Below are 12101 nucleotides of genomic sequence, written 5' to 3' on the forward strand. Positions count from 1 at the left end.
ATACCTGCTCAAAATAATGGGGGGAATTGTGGTACCCCCACTTTACAATTTCAGCTTTCATTCATGGAAGTACCTTTCTCTTACCTCCTCCCACTGACCACTTGTTATGCACACTTCTGATTTTTTTTTTGGACTGCTGAGCAATTTCTGGTTTTCACTTGGCCTGTTTGTTCTTGTGCTATACTTGTTCCCTTTCATGTCTCAGCTTCTTTGAGCTGTCAGCACTTTCCCTTAGCTCCCCATTGCATCTCAGTTTTGCTGTTTCGCTATCATTTGTATATTAGTTGTCTGTATGGTACGTAGCCTTTCCTGCCTAATGCACTCGAACTTCCTAATAGCCTGCCTCCCAACAGGCCCTTGTACATTCTGCACATAAGCATCATAAAATATGTACATAACTCCTGTTATACAAGCAATTGCCTTTAATGTGCTCTGTAAATTCCCCATTGAATGAAAGAAAAATAGAGATTTTCCAAACCCTTCAGGTAGCTTTGAAAATCTCAGCTGTATTGTAGAGGCCCCAAAACTCAGAAATGTTCATGCATCAGTTTTCAAAGCACCTAAAAATGAACCTATAGTGATAATGCTAGTAACACATTCAGGCTAACGCTTACACTATGCTTTCTATTTCAGGATACAAATCGCATGGCCAAACACCGCACTTGAAGTTAGTAGGGCTGTTTTGATCATGGTATTTCATTCCCAGTAAACCTTGTTGTACAAGGGTTACCAGGAAGTTCAAAATAAACACTTATTTCAAACTCCAGTACAGTGTAGCCAGAACTGGGTTCTAAATAAGATTCCTTGAAATAAACTTATGCAATTTGTTCACTGTAAATCGTGCAAGTTATTTTGAGCTAGGGCTACAGTATACCCTAACCTCAGTTATTTCGTTCAGATTTGATCATCAATCCCTTTCAATGGTCTGTGTGTATCTGACACATATGCAGAAAGAAAGCCCTTGGTGATTCTTATTAAACTGTTTTGTCAAGTAGAAAGTAGTCCAGTAGGAATAGATTACAGGACAGTCTCCTCATGGGATCAAAGAAGCTTATATTATGTCTTGCTGCAGTTTTACCTGGAGAACTAGATTACACAAGATGTCACATTGCTTTCTACTGCATATCCTGATCATATACAATTCTTTGCAAAATGGAGGCTTATCTTTTTTTCCCTAGAAACATAATTGATAAAGAAATCTGGGTGTTTGTTCCAACCTTATTTTTATTAAAAATGCTTCTTTTTTTCCCCATAAAGAGAGACAGAGGATCAAAATTGAAATAAATATGCAGGGTAATCGAGTATTAGAGAACAATTGTCACAGCCCTCCCCCAAGCTTTATGAAAATTGGCTTATGAATATCTATAAATTGAAGATGCTTTACGCAAAACAGGCCATGTAACTATGTTTATGTTACAGTCTGCAGAAGCTGTATATCCTATTTCCGTGCATATATCAGTCTTGTATGTGAAATCAGACATAGGAAGTATGAATCTGGTTTTAATTCTAAATGTACTAAGGAAGGCCATTAGTGATACTTTAGCAACTTAATGACTCAGTACTCAAACCAATGAACCATGAATGGTTTTATTTTTCCTGTAAACTCAAACTGTAGCTGATCCTAGAAAGACATTTCGTGGTGCCACATGGTACTTGAATACATCTTGAATCTTGTATTTTTCCATGGTGATGGGAAGCCTGGACAAAGGTGCCTGAACAGATACTTGGTTTTATCTCATGAGTGTTTCACCCCAGAGTGAACACCTATGTATCTGCAGACCCACAGACACAAGGGCAGAGGGAATTGCCCAGGGGTCTGGGTGACTGAAAAGGGCCTGGGGGTCCCCAGCTGGCAGCAGCAGTGTGAAGGCAGACTTCCCACTTGCCCTCACTCTGCATCACTCCCAGAAGTAGCCAACACATCCCTGCGTTGCAGCCCCAGGAAGGGATGGGAGTGTCTCCATGCACTGACTTTGTCCCAAGCATCTACTGCACAGCTTCCATTGGCTGGAAGTGCAGCCAATGGAAGCTGTGGGGGTGGTGCCTACGGGAGCAGTGCACAGAGACCCCTTGACTCCCCCGCTTCCGTAGAAGCTGCTACCAGAGGGATGAACCAGTTGCTTTCAGGAGCCACCTGAGGTAAGTGCCAACTCTCTGACCCCTTCCCCTACCACAACCCAGGAGCTATTGTGGGGAGGCTCGGGGGGTCATTGACGGCAAGGGAGAGGGGAAGGGAACCCACAGCAGGGCCACTTGTATTCACTCGCACCAATGGGGAAAGAGGAGCAATGTCGCCCCAGATCCCTCTGCTGTTCTGGCACATTGCTTAGGGGAGTTACTCGCCAGCAGAAAGTGGAGTGATGTGGCTGGAGGAGCAGAGTGAGCTGGGACCACTTCACTCTGTTGCCCCAGACACTTCTGGGGAGTGCTGTAGGGCTGATCCCTCCAGCACTGGCCCTGCATGCTTCACTAATCCCTCCCTTGGCTGCCTTTGGCTGGGGGGAGAGGCAGAATGGGGGCAGATCAAGGGTAGGGAAGAGTTGGGGAAGGGGCAGGCTTGAGACAAAAGTGGAGCTGTCCGACCCCTTCCCTGGGTTGGGTGGGTGTCCCATGGCTGGTGCTCCTCTGGGACCCACTCACCAGTTGGCCCTGTCCTAACCAGCACCCTGCAACTCTACTCCCTCCAAGACCCTGCACCACACACCTCCTTCCACATCAATACTCCTTTCCATAGCCCACATCCCCTTCTGCACCCCAAACTCCAGCTTAGAGCCCACACTCCACACCCAAACTTGCCCCAGAGCCAGCACCCAAACCCCCTTTGCCCCAGACCTGAGTTTCTTCCTACACCCCAAACTCCCTCCCCAAGCCAACATATCATATCTCCTCCTGCCCTCCACCCCAACTTGCTGCCCAACTCTGAGTCTCCTCGTGCACCTAACCCCTTAGCCCTTCTTCACCCAAACTCCCTCTGAGAGCTGGCACCCCAAACCCATACCGGAACCCCAATCTCTGCCCCAGCCCTAAGCCTGTTCCCCATCCAAACTCACTCTCAGAGCTGCACACCACAACTCAACCAGGCCCATTCCCTTCCCCCAGACTGATGAAAGTGAGTTAGTGATGGAGAGAGGGCTGATGGAATGAGCAGAGGGCAGGGCCTCAAAGAAGGGGCGGGAGAGAAGGTCGGGCAAGGGTCTTAGGTCTGTGCGATCAGGCGGTTGATAACCCTACCAGGAAGACATGTGAAAGCCCTGCCCCTGTCAGAAGAGCACACCCAGAAATGCAGCTGCCATCTTGTTGGGCTCCCACCCGCACAGGCACAGCACTGCCCCAATGTCAGGTGGGCCATGTGTCTTACGTGAGAGAGGGGCCCTTTGACTGCTCTGCCCTGAGACCCAGAATTGCTGTCAGCAGGCCTGTGCATCAGCCAAAGCTCTGAGACATGCTACAGTTTTTGCTTTGCAAGAGTTCATGCAAACACAGACCTCACAACACACACAGTGTCAAGCAGGATGAGAGTGAAGGACAGAGAGAGAGGATATACACAGATGGCTAGAGACGAGTTTTAGGGTCAAACCAATTCTGTCATCACTGGCAATCTGCCTCTCTCTCTCTAGTTGAGTATCATATCTTCAGCACCGAACAGTCCGTTCTCTCAGACTTGAGAAAAAAGATCAGCATTAAGATACACAAGAGGAGAGACTAGATTTTAAGGTATTTGGGAATGACAGATGCATGTGCATTCCCTGGATTCATTTGTACAACAGAGCCAACCTAGTCCCCTGTGTTCTGTCATCGGGGTTGCTGTAGTGGGGAATACAGTTCAGTCAGACATTACCTCTTTTAGAAAAAGAAATATAAGGAATCACTGCATTAGCTTTCCTTTCTACTTCGTTGCCTGGACCTAGTGAAAAGGGATGATTGGCATCAGTCAGATGACAGGGCATGACAAATCACCTTGAGCATTATATTCGTTTTCCCATAACCAAAGACATCAAGATTAATTTCATGTGCTAGGAAGAGTCTCTGCTAAATGAAAAGCTATCTCAAAACATAGGCAGTGTGCACCTTTCTCACTCACTTATTTAAATGATAAGTTACAGCAAAATTTCCGGTACTGCTGTAGTGTGACAGTGTTTGCTTTGTGTGACTTTGGGCCAAGCTTGCAGCCTGCTCTGAAGTTTTTGTTATAAAATCATACTCTACAAAATATACCACTGAAGTTAAGGGTTTGAATAGACCATATACCAGCTAAGACATAAGAAGTTAAAAGTCACCTTTGGTGTCAGTGGAGTTCCACCAAGGGGAACAACAAAATCCACTACCATTATTCTTCCATTGCCGAGAATTTCCTTCAGCGCTCAAACTTCCCGAAAGCAAAAGACCAAAGTACCAGGAGTAAAATAGTTAAACTCCACAACAATAATTAATAAAAGAATTAATGAACTATTATTCCCCTCTATTTGGCACTGGCCAGGCCACATCTGGAATAGCGTGTCCAGTTTTGGGCTCCCCACCGTAGGAAGCAGATTGGAAAACTGGAGACAGTGCAATGGAGGACAGCAAAAAAATTAGGAGTCTGGGACACATGATTCATGAGGAGATGCTACGGGAACTGGACTTATTTAGTCTTTGAGAGCCCTAACAAGCCATAGGTGACAGGCCTGTTCTCTCCTACAGACAACCTCCCAACCTTATGAGGATCCTCACAAACAGCCACAGCCTACACCCCAGGAATACCAGTCCTGGAACCTTTCCTTGCAATAAAGCCTGCTGCCAGCTTTGTCCACATATCTTCTCTGGAAATACCATCACTGGACCTAACCAGGTTACTCACAGAATCACAGGCACTTTCTCATGCTCCTCTACTAACATTATACATGCCATCATGTGCCAACAATGCCCAGATTCTTTGTATATTGGACAGACTTCTAACTCCCTTAGACAAAGAGTTAATGGGCACAAAACAGACATCAAAACACTCCAGATCCACAAACCAGTTCATCAACATTTCAATGGAATGGGCCATTCTGTTAATGACTTAAGAGTATGTGTGTTACTGAAAAAAAAATTTCGCATCTCTATTCAAAGGGAAGCAGCCAAGCTGTCTTTTATATTCAAATTTGGCACATTAACACGTGGTTTGAACCGGGATGGGAATTTTCTGAGTCACAATAGGGGCTCATCTGCATACTTGGCTTAATCTAATTCTTGACCTCCCCCCCCACCCCGCCGCCCCAACCCTCCACTCTCTGATTTGCTCACCTTGATCATTTTTTTCTGATTTGTCCTCCTTGATTACTATTTTTGGTTCTCTGTGCCTTAAATATTGAGTCTGTTCTGGTCTGGCTATGGTCTGAAGAAGTGGGTCTGTCCCACGAAAGCTCACCTAATAAATGATTTTGCTAGTCTTTAAAGTGCTACTTGACTGCTTTTTGTTTTGAGAAGAAAGTTTGTCCCCTCTTTTGTGCAGGAGATCAGCTGTGGTGACAGTAATAGTCCCATTTGGACTTAACATGTAGGACTCTGTAAAACAGACACACATGAAGCTAGTGTCTGACTAAACAAAGCTGTGTGAAGCAAATGATATTCTTTCCAATCTCTCCAGGAGGAGCAGGGGAGACACATTCATCTACAGAACTAAAATTCACAGAGACAAGTTCCCAGCAAGGATTAATTTCCATGTTCTTGATGTTTGTTTGAGTAGGAAAACAGCAGCTGTGTGCAGATGACTGAATAAAATAAGTTTCCTGGTGCTGGTCATTAGTTTTTCCTGATAGAAAAAAATTAATCAGAAACTCTCCACTGTGGTAAGGCAAGATCTAGCTGTCACGTCCTCCTTTGCTTGTGCAGGTGTCCACGCCCCTCACTGAGATAAGGAAAGTTAAAAATACACAATGACTTCCCTGCTATTGCTTGTCCACATAAACAATTGCTGTAGTTGCCGCAGAGGAGTTGTGTGATTGTAAGTAGGAAGAAGGGTGACTGTATGTGGAAAAAGTAGCATCCATAAATCAATCTCTCTCTCTCTCTCTCTCTCTCTCTTATCAGGTGTCCTACACTATAAAAATGCGTGAGAATCTTTGAGTTAATAGGCAGGAATTTCTGCAAGGAACTAGAACATGGAACAAAACACTCCCACCCCCCTTCTCTTTAATCTACTGGCTGAAATTTAGGCTACAGCCAACTCAGTCAATATGATCTCTAATTGTAACGAGATTATGCAAAAGCACTTCATCATCTGGAGATGGAGCAGTTGTGGAAGCGTCTTGTTTATGGACTTGATGAATCACACGAAGCCCTTTCCTGGTGTTGTCTGATGCTAATTGTCTTTTAATGAAGCCTACTTTATTGGTGAAAAAATTCTTTGAAGTGCATTTTCCAGGCAAAAAGCCAGAGCTGCAGCTAATACCTTGCAATTATCACTAATTAATTATATTGGTTTGGAGCTATTGTGTAAAGATCTTTTACTTGATTTTTCTTAATATCAGGGAGATGTACTGGTCTCATTTGTGAGGGAAGCTCTCTCCTCTTTCAAAACTTCTCAAAAAAAGAAAAAAACATGAAACACACAAGTCTTACAATTAAGAAAAACTAGAAGGCATCTGTAAGAAAGCGTGCAGGGCCCTCTTGGCTCCTGCCCATGCTGGGCTAATAATAGTCACTGAGACACCCTCAGTTCACAAGCCACCAGTGTGATTTATTTACAGATTGTTCTCCCACCACCTTTTCACCATAACAGTTGCCTTTTACCATCTTGCAGCAGAAGGGGAGAGCTACCTCCTTGCTTCCACTACCCACCTTTGCCTTTCTTCCTGCTCTCCCAGCTTCCTTCCTCTGAGGCTTTTATACAGACCCAGCCTAATTAGACTGCAGTTTTCTCTGTTCCCCATTTAAGGCCAGGTGGTGAGAGCTGTCTCACTGTGACAACCAGGAAATACACCTTTCCCCTTTATTGAACCAAAAGGGTTGACCCCTTTTTCTGCTATTGGGTGAGGACTACGGGGAATAGTCCTTCATCTTTCTGGTGAGCCACTGGGTCTTCTTTTCAGGGTTCGGCCATGTCCCAACCACAGAAATCATATGACATGGGGGTGGATGCCCCCATAGGTCTACTGCCACCCAGAAGTCTTCACAGTCCAGGGTTTTGGGGCTGGCCCCAGTTTCACCCTGAACACCTAGGACTTCAGGCTTCTCAAACTCACCAAGCAGTATCTGGGTCTCATCTTCCAGAGGCCACAGTACAGGGAGTTTAGTGGGGCCCTTTGGCACCTCCAGCTCCCTGGGCTTCTCTATCTTCCTTCTCTCATCCTTCCTAGCTTGGTTGTCTAGGTTTCCAGCTTCAGAGATCTCTTCCCTCTTCTTTGGGGGCTCTCCCCTCTTTCTTACCATGGCTTCCTTCCTTAACCTCCTTTCTCTCTCGGGCAGGGATTCCAGATGGTGCCCACCATTACTAGGTACAACAGGCCCCCAACTCCTCTGACTCATTTCCAATAGAGTCCCCTGGATAGTGCTGGAAACAAGACATGATGAGCACAATAAGCCAATAATATAAGAGGTTATACAATGACTCGGCCCATTATTTACATGAAACATTTTATATACTAAACAGGTAAATTTTCTTTAGTCATCTATTTAAACGACATATACATTGATTCTAGTCCCACTTATGTATCCATGGGAGTAATGATGCCTTTGTTCGATTGGGTATGATTCATAGGTTCAGGAGGAGCAAAAGAGTTAAAATAAAACAATGAGCGTACATAACAAACATCACTTATTTCTAACACATTGTTCTTGTATCAGGGGCCCTGAGTTAGCAAACGAGAGAAATGTCTTGTAGAGAGTACTGAAAGGGAGGAGGGTATCTCATCCCTGGCAGCTCAGGGTTGTCTCAAAGCCTCTGGACTTGGCCTTGGAGCACAGTTGCTGTGGTTCTTATGTCTTTCTCCAGACTATGAGAAAGCTATGGTCTTGCTTATAAGTTCCTTCTCACGCTAGCTGCATTTGTGAACCATGATACATGCAATAAGATAGTTAGGTCTTATACCAGACTATGAAATTTGGACATAAGAGTGAGAGGTTAGGAATTTGGGATTTTCACCCTACAGGGAGGCTCTGTAAACACGGTCATGATCTCCCTCACTGCCTGGGAATCAGGTCTCTGCCATTGGATGGCCCCTTCCATTAACTTCTGGGAAAATTCCGTGGGCCACAAACTCCCTATCCAGCTCACTGCCCAGAAAAATTGATGATAATTTCCAGCCAATACACCCACCCAATCTAGGATAGCCACCTTAAGTGCACTGCATCTCTTGGCCTGTTCCTCATTCAGAGCTGTATAGGCTGCCTGGGCTTTGTCACTGAGCTAGTGAGCCAGACATGAGGCCCAAGTTGCCCTACCCCCTCCAGCTCAAACGGCTACCCATTCAAAAGTATCTGGGAAGGCATCAGGGTCATCTGCAGGGCCCATCTTACAAAGCCCGAAGCCTGGCACCCTCATGCTACCCTCTACCAGGGACTCACCATCTTCTAGAAGATCTGCTGTTGTATACTGGCCTGTTCTTGGACAAACCCTTGAAGCCTCTTCTGCTGCTCCATTTGCCAGTTGAACAAGGCCGAAAAGACTTCACAGCCACTTGCACCTCTCCCTGCTGCTTCACCAGCCCCTGCAGCGTCTCACTCCCATCCACCCCCCCATCGCTGAGCTGACAAACTCTTGCTCTAACATAAGATATCCCAGACAAACCCCAATGTGTAGGGTGCTGCAGGGACACTTTGGGCTGATGAAATCACCTGAAGGCCCACAGTTCAGTAACCACAAATGCCATTTATTCACAGGTTGTGTTCCTACCACCTTGTCACCATACCAAATGCCCTTTCCTATAGGAAGCACTTCCTACCTTTTCCCTTTCTACTTCCTTCCCCTGAGGCTTTTACACAGACGCAGCCTAATTAAGAAGTAGCTATCTCTGTTCCCCAGTTAGGGCCAGGTAGTCTACCCAGCTCCAATTCAGCTCCCTCAATTGGAGCTGGAATCGCAGGCTGTGTCTACGTTAGCATTACTTTTTTTAAAAGGCGCATGCAGAATGAAGAATAAGGTTCTTTCAAAAACAGAGTTGACTTCCGAAAGAGCCACGTCTACATTGCTTTTATTCTTTTGAAAGAAGAATATGCGAATGAGGTGCCAGATATGTAAATCTACACCTCATTTGCATTTTGTTTTCCTCTTTTGCATGCCTCTTTTGAAAGCACAATGGTAGTGTAGACACAACCACAGAGGGCTGGCTCAGGGAGTCCTGCTCAATGCCCTTCTGGAGCATCCCACCGTGTCTCAAGGTCATCAGCAGGAACACACTCATCTGTAACATCGCTGAACATCTCCCACTGATGTCAGCAAACTGTCATTTTCCACAAGGATGTGTCTTCATTTCTGTTTAGCAGGAGTGGGTTAAGACAAACATATTTTAAAATGCATCAAACCCCTCATAAAATTGTATTTTTTACTTCTGGAAATTTTAGAGGGAGATAGTGAGGCTAAAGGCTCCATTAAGCAACAATTTAAAGCCCATAATCTACACATTGTAAGAGAGAACTTACTGCTAAATCCTGTAGGCAGTGAGATTTCACTCTGGTAAAAGAGTTACAAATAGTTTTGTATCTCTGCATAAAAATTGTAAAACCAGCCTGCTTTAGTTCAAAATTTGAAGTTCAGCCCAGATTCATCAGAAATTTTACTAGACATTCATATGTAACTGCTTATAGGTAGACTCAAATGTGGCACCTCTGAAGCACAGTGTATGAGCCACTACAATATGAGCTAAGAGCTGGCTGGCTCTCAGCTGAGGTTGTAGAGGAGACGCATTCTTTCTCTGTGAAGTGGTCTCGGTGCCACTACATGGGACAGTGAACCACATCTAGGTGCATGAGCTACACATGCACATTTTAAGAGAACTTACACTGATTTATGATTTAGCATCTGAGCCCTGCTAACATGGGAACCCACAAGGAAAAAGGAAATGAGGGTGCCCAAGAAACACCTGGCATAGAGACCTGAAGGCAGACACTGAAAAAGATGGGATACACCTGTTCAGAACTGGACAAGATCATCCAGCACAGGGGACACTGGAGAATGCTCATCAATCGTAGAATCCTAGGGCTGGAAGGGAGGTCATCTATTCCAGCCCCCTGCTTCAAGCAGGATCAACCCCAACTAAGTCACCCCAGCCAGGACCTTGTCAAGCTGGGATGCAAAAACATCTAGGGATGGAGAATGCACCACCTCTCTAGACAACAAATTCCACTGCTTCACCACCCTCCTGGTGAAGGAGTTTTTCCTAATGTCCAGTGGCCTATGCTCCAAGTTGTAGAAGGGGAAGAGGTTTACTACTACTATCTAAGCCCTGCTAAATGTTCTACTCTAAGACATATGAATCTTGACTATTTCACTTCAAGCTTGATTTGCATTTTTGCGTTCATTCAAGCATCGAAATTCCTTAGGGAGATTGCAAGCTCTATGGGACAGGAGCTGTCTCTGTGTTCAGTGTTTGCTATAGTACCTAACACAACGGGGTCTTTGCTCATGTCTGAAGCTCCTAGGTACTACTGCAATACCACTAATAAATTCCAGTAATTCTGTATTCAGTTGGTCCAACCAGTCTGTCAGAAGCTCAGTGCCTGGCTTGCCTGATAGTGCTCCCTGTATGTGCATATCTAAATTCAGCATGCCTTGGCAACAGCTGAAAAACATGCATATTTTCTCAAGTTCTCTGTTCTTCTGTTAACTGTAATTTTATGTCTGACACAGAAGCAGGTGGACTCCTGATGTGAAATAGTGCTCTTCTTAACATAGAGGAAGATTATTTAAAGGTGCAAAAGAGAGTTAGACATGCAAATCCCACTGGATTTCCAAGAGAGTAAGACCCTAGGTTCATAATGTGCCTTTCACACTCCTAATCAACTACAAGGAACAGCAAGCAATGCTGCCCTTTCATTGCAAAAAATAACAGATGCCGTCAGCAGCTCCTGCTTTTGAAATCTTTGAGCTGTCTCTGGGAGTCACTCTCATCCCAGAGATGTTTGAAAATAGAGCTCCAATCTGTTTGCAGCCAGACTCCATGAGCAGAGAATCTATTTTCCATCCTTCCACCTCCTCCCCAGCACTGTCAGCTTCAACACCAGATGCAAGAACTTCAACATTTGAGATGTCCCTGGAGATCTGGGGCTCCTTAGAACTCTGGGGCTTCCAGAGCTGTTTGTTTAATATTAATTAACAAACTGAAACAAACAGTACTGACTATTGTTCTCTTGAGAAAAGGGATCTGAGAAATCTGGTGTTAGCAGGTTCTTATGTACAATAGGCTTTATGCTGCAGTCCCTTCTTAGGCTTTGTCTACATTGCGCAGCTTTTAGCAACACACACAAGGCTGTGTCCATATTCCTGCTGAAAAAGCACTGTTTGCACAATCACTTGCAGGGGGAGAAACTTTTGTCACTAGGGGGAGTGGGGATTTTAAATGTGTGAATGACAAAAGCTTTGTCCCTGTGATCACCAGCATGTCAGAAGAGAACCTACCAGAGGCATAGTATAGTTTTTGACCAGGCTGCAGAACCATTGACATGATCTTTGCTGCTTGTCAAGTCCAGCAAAAGTGCATAGATCAGAACTTGGATCTGTATGCTGTCGTTATAGACCTGACCAAGGTGTTTGACACCATCAACGGAGAAGCCCTGTGGATTATCCTGTCAAAACTTGGCTGCCTGAGAAGATTCGTTAACCTCATACGCCTGTTCCACGATGAGTTGACTGGCTTTGCTCTTTCAAATGGCAAGTCCTCAGATGCATTTGAGATATCCAATGATGTGAAGCAAGGGTGTGTGCTGGCCCCAGTGTTATTCAACCTCTTTTCCACCTGTGTCCTCAGCCACGCAATTAGGGACCTGGACCATGGAGTCTGCATAAAATACAGACTGATGGGTCGCTTTTCGACCTTCATCATCTCAGTGCTAAAACCAAGACGCTTGAGAGGCTCATCCTTGAACAATTTTTGCTGATGACTGTGCACTTATGGCATACAAGGAATCTGATCTTCAGCTCATCG

The sequence above is a fragment of the Carettochelys insculpta genome, chromosome 11, assembly GCF_033958435.1.
Source record: "Carettochelys insculpta isolate YL-2023 chromosome 11, ASM3395843v1, whole genome shotgun sequence".
NCBI classification, from domain to species: domain Eukaryota; kingdom Metazoa; phylum Chordata; order Testudines; family Carettochelyidae; genus Carettochelys; species Carettochelys insculpta.